Below are 12,390 nucleotides of genomic sequence, written 5' to 3'. Positions count from 1 at the left end.
ATTAGATGTGAGGCAGGGGTCAGCTGTGCCAAAAACTGGGGGTCATGACAAGTATTTTAGGGGAATATCTGCCCTGTGCCATCGAAGCCAATTTAGCTGCATGAGGAGAGATTTCTGTTTGTAAGCAAGCAGTAGGAGACAAGAGCAAGAGGTAGAATCATATTTTCAAGAAGACTGAATTATCAGTCATAAAACATAACCTCCAAAATATCTAAGTTCATTTTGATCCCACATATATTTGATTTTGTGACCCTTAATAGCACAGATAAGTTTCCAATACATCCTAAAACTACATATGTATTCTCTGGCTTTACAGTTTAAATTGTTTGTGATATTCTGGTTCCTGGTAGTAAATGAAAGCAGCAAATATTCTGTAATCTCTGTGGCAGTAAAAGATCTCACTGGAAGAGCCTGCTGCTATGTCATGGACATTTCCAATAATCACATTTAGGAAGGAACCACTTGTTCGATGTGATTGAGCTATTACAGAGACTCATGATAGCTAATTAATCACCAGGATTGCTAAAGGGGAAGAATCCTTTTTAGATTTAAAGGCATAGCTGGAATAAGCCTGAGAATTGCTTGTGCTTTCCCTGTGCATGTGCAGAAAGGAGTCAGTTGTGAGGCTGGTGCTTGCATTGGTGATCAGCAGTGGGCTAACAGTGAAACACTATTCTGCTGAAGCTGGAAAGTCCACCCTAACCTCAGATAATTAAAACTCCTCTGTGAATTTCCTCTGCAAAAAAAACCAAAATCAAGATGTAAAAATCGTAACAGGTATCAGGATCTGAAATATAGTGACAGCTAGAATAATCTGTTCAGTATTTAAAACATTTTAGAAATCACTGCTATTTTTAAAGATCCTGATTTTTTTTTTGTTCTCCTTAAGCAATATGAAAAGAAATGTGTGGATTGTCAGCTTCCTATCATTAACGTAGATGAGATATCTTCTTTTGTTATCAATAATAATTAGCTGTGATGAGTACCTTCCAAAAATCCTTCAAAGCACTTTTCAGTTCTTAAGGCCCTGATCCTATAAAGCTGTATTCACACACATAATGGCAAGCTTACAAACAGTGCTTCTGCATGCAGCAGGAACACTGATAATCCAATTTCCATTACATCCCTATAGGGCAAATACGCCCCTCTCTTTCTCAGATGACTGAAATTCTAGTAGGTACAGGTTTTGCATTGCAAAAGCTGAGTGTACTTTTATCAATGCCGTAATAACAAAGCAGGGAAAGCACTGTATCAAAGAGAAGAGAAAGAAAATCTAAGCACCCAAGCAACAAGACAAGAGTCTGACATAAGCTCATATTTTTGTTCGGCAAGCTGTGTAGACACCTACAACCTTCAAGCAGGCTAGATTGGTTGGAACTTGTTCCAGCATCTTACTAAATTAGAAGAAAGTCCTCCTATTGAGTTTAGTGGACAGCAGATTAGATTTAACAGTTAGCTGACTAATTATTCCATACCTAGGGAGATGCCTAGTACGGCAGAGTCACTGGATCAAAACAATCCTCCAAAACTAGTAGTATTTATAGAGATGCAAAAAAGTAGACCGAATGCCAAAAGCTTTCTGATTAGGGTTCTGACATAAATGTCTTTATCATGATCCCAGGAAGAAAATTCTGGTTAGTCCAGCTACACACAGAGGTTCTCAGTCTGAGAGGTTCTCAACCTCAGTTATCCTCCTCCTTGACTGTTTCTGCATTCATGGATTTCTTCTGAACTTTCCCTTCTAGCAGTTCTACTTTCAGACCACAGCATTTTAATTTACTATTTAGATCAAAATTCCCCATGACATCCCAAACTGGAAGATTTCTCTTTCCAGATACCTACTACTACTTTAAAACAAACTGTACAGATTTTGGTTAGAAAAATAAGATAACTGATTTTCAAGAAACGTGACAGCACTTCCTTAAAGAGGCTGACCCTGCCTTGAGGCACAACAATTGTAATTTCTTGATTAAACAGCAGAATAAGTATCTCCAGATTTATATTCTTCTGCTGGATTTTAAGTACACTACTAAATTGAAAATGGGGAGTTGCTTCTTCCTCTTTCTTTTCCTTCCCTGACTCCTCTCATTCTAACACACAAATATTTTGTACCACTCTTCAAGGCCAGTTTGCTCAGGAAGGCTCCAGGTAGAAATGAACATGCCAAAAAGTATATTTACCTGCAAGCCAATTCCAGGAGGCATTCTGCCTCAGGGGAGCAGTCAAGCATGTGCCAGTCCCAAAAGACAGTATATGCTTCAGTGACCTGCTTACACTGAAGTTTGAAGAACATAATCTAGAAAAATTCTACCCATATCTATGTCACTTTCCTAACTGGCAAAAGATATTTGCTATTTCAGTAGGTATTCCAGTCCATAGCAGGTTGAGCTGGATTCTCTTTGAAGAGTTCTTCTTTCTTTTTCCTCCAAAGAAACACAGACTTCCTATATAAAGGCATACTCACACACTGATATGGCCACTCAGGTGGAATGATGTTATTCAAGTTATTGATCTAACTCAGATGAAATGGAAGAGGGGACGCTCCTTGATTTCAATCACAGACTCCTCTATGGGTAAAAGGGGATTATTTTACACCAGTTAGCTGCAATGGAAGATATGACACAGGATTGAAACCTTGAACCATCTCTATGCAAGAAGTGAATACATGGGAAGAGTTTGTGTTCTAAGCTCCCTAACCCTTCTCCAGCAAAAGGCAATTATTTTAAGGATGATCCACTTCTGCGGAGGAAGAGAAGGACTATCTGTGTTGCAATGCACAAAGATACTGATTTAATGGAACATTCTATTCACTTTCCATCTAACAAACTGTAATGTAAGAAAGCGCATCTCACAAATAATCTGTGAAATTTATTTAAAATGCATTTGAGAATGGTTACAATCACATTTCTGAGCTTCCTACCAGTGGCAGCTATCAGGATGAAATAGCATCAGTGACACGAACAGCATGACAGCATTATGTAAGAGATTATGAAGCAGTTTCAAACCTGCTTTGATACAGCATTAACAATCAGTGGGAAAAACTTTGTTTAATATTTCAACAACATGTTTAAAAGTTAAACATTTTCATTTCTCTGATGGTGCAAAAGCCTGAGCAGTATAGAGACAGAAAAAGAAGAGGGAGACATTTTGAGTGTTTTGCGTACAATGTAGGGCTGTCACAGAAATCTTGTCAAAAAAACATCTTTGCATTCCTACAAGGTGGCCAGCATCAGCAGAAGGCCTGGTTTGCAGGCATTTCTAATGCATTTCTTTATGGGCACATGTTGCTTTCCCTTTTATTCTCATGACTTGAAAATGCAGTTCTGGATGTAGGCAAAGTGAAGCAATTTTACAGAGCCCAAATGGTGACAGAAAACCCATCTCTAGGCTCTGACAACTTCTGCGTCTTGGGCCCAACCATGGACAAAATTTTTACTCCAGAATTTGCAGCTCTCAAATGGGAAGGGCTTATTCTCTCACCTCAGGAAAAACCTCAGAACAGTAACAGAGTAAGGCCTAATATTAATATCCACTACTCCCTGGAGAAGACGGGATGAGAAACATGTCAGGGACAAATCAGCTGGGTCCCTGCTTAGAGACTGTGAAACCATAAATCAGCCTGAATGAAAATGAGAGGACCATCCTTTTAAAGATGCTCTTCTCCACAGACACATTGTCAATACAGGGCAAATATTTAATTCACTTATGATGTCATAAATTCCTCCAAATATCTTCTGCATTTCTTTTAAAGCAAGCCATGTTTCTGTTCCCAAACATTCCTTCTGGTTTCCAGGTGTTCTGTATTTTCAAAATGAAAGCACAGAAATACTCTGAAAATGGAGACAAACTTCTAGAGGAGTAATGAAGCTTAAATGGAAGCTAGGAGTCATGGCAGTGCTCCACATCGTTTCCTACAAACACCAGATACAATGAAAACAGTTCATTCTGGCCTTAGTATCTGTGACCTCATCCAACGTATGAATGATGGTGAAGAGTATCCCCACAGTATCTTTCAATGAACAGACTTCTTTTTCCATCATCTCCTTCATTATAGAGGGTAAGTACATAAGATCCCTCATTCTAGAGGGTACGTATATATTGTCCCAGTATTTTAACCATACGAAAGACATTATCTATTTCAAAATAGCGTCAGACATTTTAAAGCACCCTGATAAACTGTATTACATCTTAAACCATTAGAGTTGGCTTCCTATACAGCATTTCATAGCAAAATGAGAATAACATACAGATTAAGAATTGGGATTTTTCAGCTGTTGTATGTCAGTAATAAACAACCCATGAATTTACTCCATCAGTAAAGGAAATTGTTAACACAGTCAGGACACATCATCTTGGGATACAAAGGATCTTTCAGATCTGTTTAAAAAATTTAAGATACCTGAAAAATTCTTTCTCTCCCTGGCATAAATCTGACAAAGTAAATTAGTGCTGTTATTGTGTAATGCACAGAATTTTTTTCACTGAAGTTGCCACTGGAACTGTGATGACTAGAATGGAGAGAAACTTACTATAGAAAAGGTGACAGGTCAGAGACTCTAGATCCTGGTGGGGATTAGGGAACACCACTGCAAATATTTCCCTGTCATTTGCTCATGGAAACCCAGCCCCATCTTTTCAAATATATCTGTCATACTTCATTCTTTCACTCTATTAATCAAAATCATTGGTCACAAAATCGTTGTCACATTGTTGTGCAATTAACTAAGTTTAGATAATTTGGGTAATCACTGCTATATTATATAGGTATTACTACTACAAGGACATATGTGAACAGTCAATTTTCTGCTGAAAGTTTAATATATTGCTAATAGATAGTTTATGTAGTTTTTGATGCACACTAAATCATCCAGTATTTAACTGTGGCACTAAGATTGATTCAGCTTTGCAGTGGGAGAAGAAGAACTGAATACACACAAGAAATACACCAAAAGCTGAAAAATGCATAAGTTAAGACATAACACTGCTATGCTAGACCTTAAAAGAACATGGAATCTTCTCCTATAAAACTGAGATCTAGTAGGTTAAAGCAACTTGCTGGATCAAGATATTGAGGCATGACCAGGATTCTGAAGTACTCCTGTTTTCTTTATTTTTCTTTTTTTTTTCCCCTCACATCTGTCCATTTTGAGATACCTTCAATTTTCTGCAAACCGAGCTTCTTTTGACCACATTCCAGATAAGGCACATATAACTGTTATCATAAAAAACAAACAAACAAACAAACAAACAAACCAAAACAAAACATCAACCAAAAGTCAGTCACTTAGCATCTCTTACAGGTCACTCCAGCAGACAAATCCTAGGTTACTAGGTTACAGACTGCTGGATGGGTACATCCCAAAACCAGTGAATAGGCTGATGGCACCACACAGATCTGAGTGTTCTCCATCTCTCTCACTGCCTTGCTGGTGAAAGAGATTTTGCTGCCTTCCACCACCAGTGTCTGTTTCTCTACAACCTAGCATCAGTCCAGCAGCCACTTAGCTAGAAGCCTCCAACTTGCACTTCTTACATCTTTCCATCCTGATCAGATTAGGAGCTCAGTGCCCAGTAGTTTCCAAGAAACACTTTTGTTTGTCCCTCGTTCACTCCACATCCTATGAAGAAAGCCCAAACCCTCACTCAGAATGAAGGATTTCCTTATGCAGCAATGTCCTAAACATATCACAGTGTTTATGTCCTGCAGCTAAACATAACTATCCACTTGAACAAGGGCCACATCCTGAGAGGTAGATACCAAATGGTTGTCTATTTATGTGGTGCCTGAATATCTTAAACACCCTACCCCTAACTACCAGGGTACAGATATTAAGCTATGTAGCTAGCACTCCTACTGATTTCACTAGGAGCTCTGTTCAGTAAAGCCTTCCCTCCTCTACTGGCACATTTAGTATTTCTCTCCTAGGGTGCTCAATTGGAAACGTCAGTCATCCCCCGCAACAGAAAAACTTTGACACTCTAGATTTAGAGAATACAAAGAGAGAGTCTATAATTATTTATTCATTTATGTTTCTTTTATTTTTAATCCTTTGATTTCTGAGAGTCACCAGCTAGATTTCCTGGCACAATAATTATAGATACTTCATGATAGTGTATGGATGTAAAAATTCTATTTGAAGTTTTGATGAGAGTCTGTGATGAAATGTTGACGCATTGTTTTTACTCATCTGGGGACTTCGATGCCACAGTAATTTTCAGAGGATAAAAATTCTGCATTTACACATTACTTCCCACTTTCCTCATTACTTATCATTCACTTTCTCAACTCAGAGTGCATCTCCCAGCAGAAAATTCCACTGATGGTTTTAATGTGGTGTATACATTTGAAAACTAGAAGGAGGAACAGAGGTAGGTTCAGCCAGACAAAGGACATAAACTTGGCAAGAGTATACACATATGAAAGTTTATTGCAGTACTAGCAACATCAAGCAAATGACAAGCTGAAAGCTACCTGTACCACTGACAAGCAGAGAAGGCTGTACTGTGCATGAGTGCAACATAGTCCACTCTGTACACAACCCTAGTGAGAAAGAGAGAAACAGTTTTCAAGACAAAACTGCTGTTTAGCTCTGAAAAAGTCACCACAAAGAGACGTCTATACTTCTGTTTCCTCCATTTTCTCTGTTAGTCTCTAGAGGCTAGGTGACAGGGTTCTTCAATACATGCCACATAAACCCCAAAACAAAGTACTCAGTCACAACCCCTGAGACAGAATCATAAAGCAAGGGTCGTTTCCAGTTCTGAATTTCGAGTTGGAGCAGCATGGGCTAGACTTGGAACTGGAGTGTATCACCTCTTCTGTGCAGCTCTTGCAAAGGCATCCAGCAGTAATGAGGAGAAAACTCATTCTAAAGGTGCACCTTAGACTAAAAAAATACAGCAAAACAGTGCAAAACCAACAGCCAGGCAAATGTAATATGGAGCAAGTTATAGAACATGAGAGGGATAACCATACACAGAATGTAAACTCCTATCCGTTTGTCACTGAAAAATGCATACAGCAATTAACTCTATGCAGTAAAGCCTGTAATTAAAAGATACAAGAGACTCAGATTTTAGTCATAAGCCCACTTACACAGCTGAGAAATAAATCATCTAACACAGAGCAAGATCATGCTTAGCAGATGTGGCATAGGGAGAAGGCAGCAGAGATCCGATTGGCAAGGACAGCATGGTCAGGAACTAAGCCAGTTCTGGCTCTACTGGACTGCATGTACAGTTTAAGCTAAACCAGAGAGCCAACTTCCCTAGAAACCAGGAAATCCATTTACTGACTTGCACACATAGTTGTCCATCTTCTTTCAGAAGCAGCCTTTTGCTAGGATGTTGTTGAAGCCTTGAGATGAACTGAGAGGTGGAAATGCAGCCCCATGTGCCGTTTCTTTCCCATACCATACTAATACCCATTCATCAGGCCACTAAATCTTTGCAGATCACACAAGGAAATGGTTTGAAGTAGGTAATCTGGAAGTATCAGGAAAACGGGCTTCTGAAGTACTAATATCAAAAGCATTGGCAGCAATGAACTGTAGTAAAAGGAAATGTTATCTTATATAAGCACAATGATGACAGGGATTTCATGAAAACAACTCAATTTTATTTCAGTTCCTCAAACATCACATCAGCAGTTCTGAGGCAGAGACTAAAGTGTATCTGTAACGAGCTTTATCTTTCTTCCCCCAGTTAGAGCTTTTATTACAATTGTCACCTAAACTTAGAAGTCCATATTTACATTTTATTCAGTGCTTGTGATTTGTTTTCAGTGCTGGCATTTTCAATCCAAGTTCCATAAATTATGAAGACAGAAAGAGATAGTGTACAACCAACTACAGAAACTTTCACGCAGTCCATGTAAGCTCCACAAAAAGGCGACTAGTTGCCAGAGTTCAAATGCTCACAGAAAGATGACAAGAAACAGCCTTGCTCATCTCATGAATTAATATCATCTCCTGCTTCTTTCCTGAACCGATCCATCTCAAATGTGCTTTTTAGGTTTAACTTAAGAAAACATATCTGTCATTTCTAAAGTAAAATAATAAAAACAGTTCCTCTTTTGAAGTCTTCGATAGCATGCATTATATTCCTTTCCTGCATGGTAGAGGCACTGACATTTTTAGATTTCCATGATAATCAATGTCAAGCTCAGAAAGAAGTAAATCCACAACTAGCTGATTCCTTCCAAAAACATTCTTTAAAAATAAAAGACAGAGAAATTCTGATGAGAATGGTGATAAAGCAGCCAAATCTTGATCAGAGTGAGAAGCATTATGCAGAATGAAAAAGGGAAAGCCATATAAAAAGACCTTTAAAACCATACAGCCAGTTGCAATCCAGGCTGTGGCTGGTGAATTTCTTACGTGATGATAGCTTTCTGTATGAGTCAAGAAAACTACACATTCTATCCCATAGGCATAAAGGATGGAAAAATCAGAGGCATTTTTCCTTATAAAGTACTTGATTCATTGGACCTTTACATAATTCACTACACTGAGAGTGCAGAGAATATCCAGAGAAGTGTCATTCAAGACATTTTCTATTGCCCCATTTATAAAAAGGCTCTTAAGCAGGATTATGTAAATTGTGTGAATATGCACACACACTTATGTATGGACACAAACCTCTGCCATTTCTGAGGCTCATGTACTCTTTCACATTTTTCATTTCACGAAGAACACAAAAACACTATTGCCAAGTTCTCAAGTCATCACCACTGAAAATGAGCTTTTTCCATTTGAGCATTAATTAAAAAAATATAAATGGTAATGGAGCACATGCTACTTTCATCCCTTTTAAAAATACCTTTTACTTGCTGCGTTATGTTTTGATATATCCCAGTCAAATTAAGCAGAGGCTGGCAATTACATACGGCAATCTGATTAATGACATAATATGATTTATGTGCTTCATTTTAGTACATTGGGTCATTCTGATTTTTTTTAATATATTCTTACAGATGTGAATGAGCACCACATTAAGTTCTGCCTCAGCCAAAAATCTCCCATTGAGATTGAAATGACTGAACATTTTCATTTAATGGGGATTGCATAGGGAATTTGGGTTAGATTTTATTTTTTTTTTTTTTTTTCTTAAAGCAGCCCAAGTTCCATCTAAGGGAATTTTCAGAAAAGTCGATATGGCAAATGCCAGACATTTTAAAGACACTAAATAACTATAAAGTGCATATATAGGCATACAAAACCTACAGAAGATCCAGACCTTTTCAGATTTGGCAGTTCTCTGGGGATACCATTCTGTACCAAAGTTCACAGACATCAGTTTACCACAATTCAGGTTTTGATGCAGGTCACAGTACATTTTCACATTTGCATGAGCCACAGAGCCAAAGAACATGCACGTCAGACAAAGATGCAATTCCAAATCACTCTGTGTCAAGATCAACTATGAAAGACGTGGAGGTGGAGCCATAGTCTCTCTATTTCTTTCTCCTCACAGAAGGTAGCACAAGAAGAAACTACATTATCCAGAATCCCCCTCCATTCCTCAACATTCAGCAACTGCTTATACTACACACCTGTAGGAACCTGCCTGGATTGAATGAAATGCTTTTTTGTACCACTGGCTGTCTGGACTGTTGAGAATCAACCAATTACAAGCCATAACTTAGGGTAATGTAACTTCTTCGACATAAGATCCTGTCCAGAATGTTTTTTTTATTAAATTAGTCCTATTTTTAATAAGTCCACAAAACCGAATGAGAAGAAAATAGTTTTCCAGTCCTTAAAATATCTCAAATTGCAATATTAACTTGGAGCTTTCTGCTGGTCCTAATACTGCTTCTTCTCATGTCAAACAATTAACAGAATTAGGCCATTTCTGAGAGCTTTGAAAATCCAGCTTGCTGGTGACTGTTTGTTTCATTCAGCTTCTTTCTCATTACAACAGTTTCAGAAATAATGAGAAAGTGAGCTAAAAAGAGTATAAACACATCATCAAAATATTTTTTGGAAATCTGAATATCTTCAACAAACCTCTAAGACCAGGGTGTAGTCGAAGACAACAGGCTAAAATTCAACTGCAGCATTTCATTTATATATTTTTTTTCAGTCAATATGTGTTTTGGTGAATTGCAGATATTTCTCTTTTACAGAAACATGATGTCACAATATCCTTGTATTATGCCTTCAAAAGCGTTCTGTTATAACTCTTTTCCTTGTAGTTTTAGAAAATGTTTAGACCTATCTGACACTAAAGACAATTCAATTCATTAAGCTTAATTATAAGGGATTGGAATCAGGGATTACTTTATTGCTTAAGTGTACACAGTAATTATTACTGATGTTAAGAAGGATATTTAATCAGTAAGAGGCTCCTATTGCATTATTGCTGGTGGCACTGGCACCAGATTACCAAAATTGTGTCTTCAGAGTTCATCAGCATCACACAGGCATACAAGATTTTTTTCATTCTGTTTCCTTCTACATGATTTACTTTCCATTGCTTTGTAGTCCAACAGAGAAAAGAAGGGAACAAGGCTGGTTTTCTCATGTCAGTGGGGAAAACTAACAAACACCACTCTAAGACACAAGCAAGTCGCAAAACACAGCAGCTTGTACCAGGACTTTGAACTCCAGCAAGTCCAAAGAGGCAACTCCCAAACATGCTTAACAGGAAAAATCAAAACTGACTCACGTTTCTTCATTCTTAACAAGCCAGTATGGAATCTGCAGTTTACAGCCTGAAGTGAAGACTTGCTGGGCAGGTTCCCATGCTCCACACTACTGCAATAGCTTAACCAAGAGCCAGGCTGCATTTTATGTCCCTCACGGTCTTCACATCAACTCTGGCTGCTTCTGTCTAATTCTCCTACTGCTGATCAGTCTGGTGTAGGAAATACTGGTGAGAGAGTCTCCAGACTAGGAGACCCTAGGAAGTCATACCAGCTCATCCCAGTGGTCTCATTTTATTCTCTGAACCAGGACATGTGACACTGAAGCAATCCTAATTTTGGCTCCTTGTTGCTGAAATGCCACTGCTACCAATAGCAAAACTAACATTCTCTCCTTTAACTTTTCAAATTGCATCTGAACTCCTTTTCCAGTTCATTTTGTGTCATTAATAACATTCTTTGTTATTCCTATTTTGCTTTTTGTCAGTACGTTCCCCTAAAAGAAACCCAACACACTAGGTAGTCAAAGCAATACAATCTTCTCTCCAAATCATGTTATTTTGGACTGACTGGTAAAAGCTGTGATCTCTTACTGACTGGATGTACCTGGTTTAATTAATTAGGAGGGACAATGGACAATTATTACAGCTGCTGAAAACAACATCTGCAATATCACAGCAAGACCAAAATTTTGGACTGTTGATTAACCAAGAGGTTACTGTGATATTTTGCAGTGGGGATCACCTGTCAGGAATCTAAAGTTCACCTTCATTCAGAAAAATCATTCCCTTCTTCTGTCATAACAGAAAGTAGCCTCTCCATACGCTGAAACTTCCAAAGTGTTTATAACAAAACCATTATAACATTGCCTTTTTTTTTTTCTTTTTTAAATAGTGTGATGTAATGTATGTCCATTTCAAAAGGCGTACCAGAACAGAACTTGACATACCCTATTCTATCTTGTCTAATTTTAAGTAAAGTTGGTGGACTCTGCCCTGTTTTATACCTAATAAATATGCAAACATGTCACATTTAAGAAAGTAGGATTGTTTTTATAAGCTTTCTTTCAGAAAACTCTATCCGTCCTGAAAACAGTTAGGTACATTAATATTCTAATACAAAACTGAAAATGCATCATTGTTATATAATCACAGCGAAATAAAAATGTAGAATTAAGGGTGAGGTTATTTGCAGAGTGTGTTCTCATGGCAGGTAATGCTGCAGCTCACTATTCTTGTAATGAATTACAGAAGTAGTTAAAAAACAAGAATGATACTCTAACTCAACTGTTCATAAACTCATTTGGCTGGTAACAAACTGTTTGTCTGGAATTGTTATACCAAATGATATCAAGCCACTTTACAGGCAAAAGAATTATACAGTTCTTGCAGATAACTTCTCCAGTGAATGAGAAGTTGCTTAGTTGCTTCATGAAAAAAAAAAACAAACAACCAACTTCCAAATATACAAAACAAAAATAACTTGCAGCCAAACAGTTTTTAATATTTATGAAATATTTTTTTTAAAAAAGAGTATTTTTAATTTTGATGTACATAAGGAATTCAATGCTAAACTAAATCTTGATTTCCTTAAGATTCTTTAACTGCTTCTGAAAACTTTGTTCTATCTAGATTATTTTTAAATGACAAAAAAAAACAAACAGTTTAACTCAAGCAACTATGTCGTTTCTAAATTCTTTCCTTCATTTTATTTCTATCAGCTTAGCTCTTAGCCACCTCAGA

Source organism: Athene cunicularia, assembly GCF_003259725.1.
Source record: "Athene cunicularia isolate RWA chromosome 4 unlocalized genomic scaffold, athCun1 chr4_part2, whole genome shotgun sequence".
In the NCBI taxonomy this organism is placed as follows: domain Eukaryota; kingdom Metazoa; phylum Chordata; class Aves; order Strigiformes; family Strigidae; genus Athene; species Athene cunicularia.
This window is presented reverse-complemented; position numbering follows the sequence as displayed.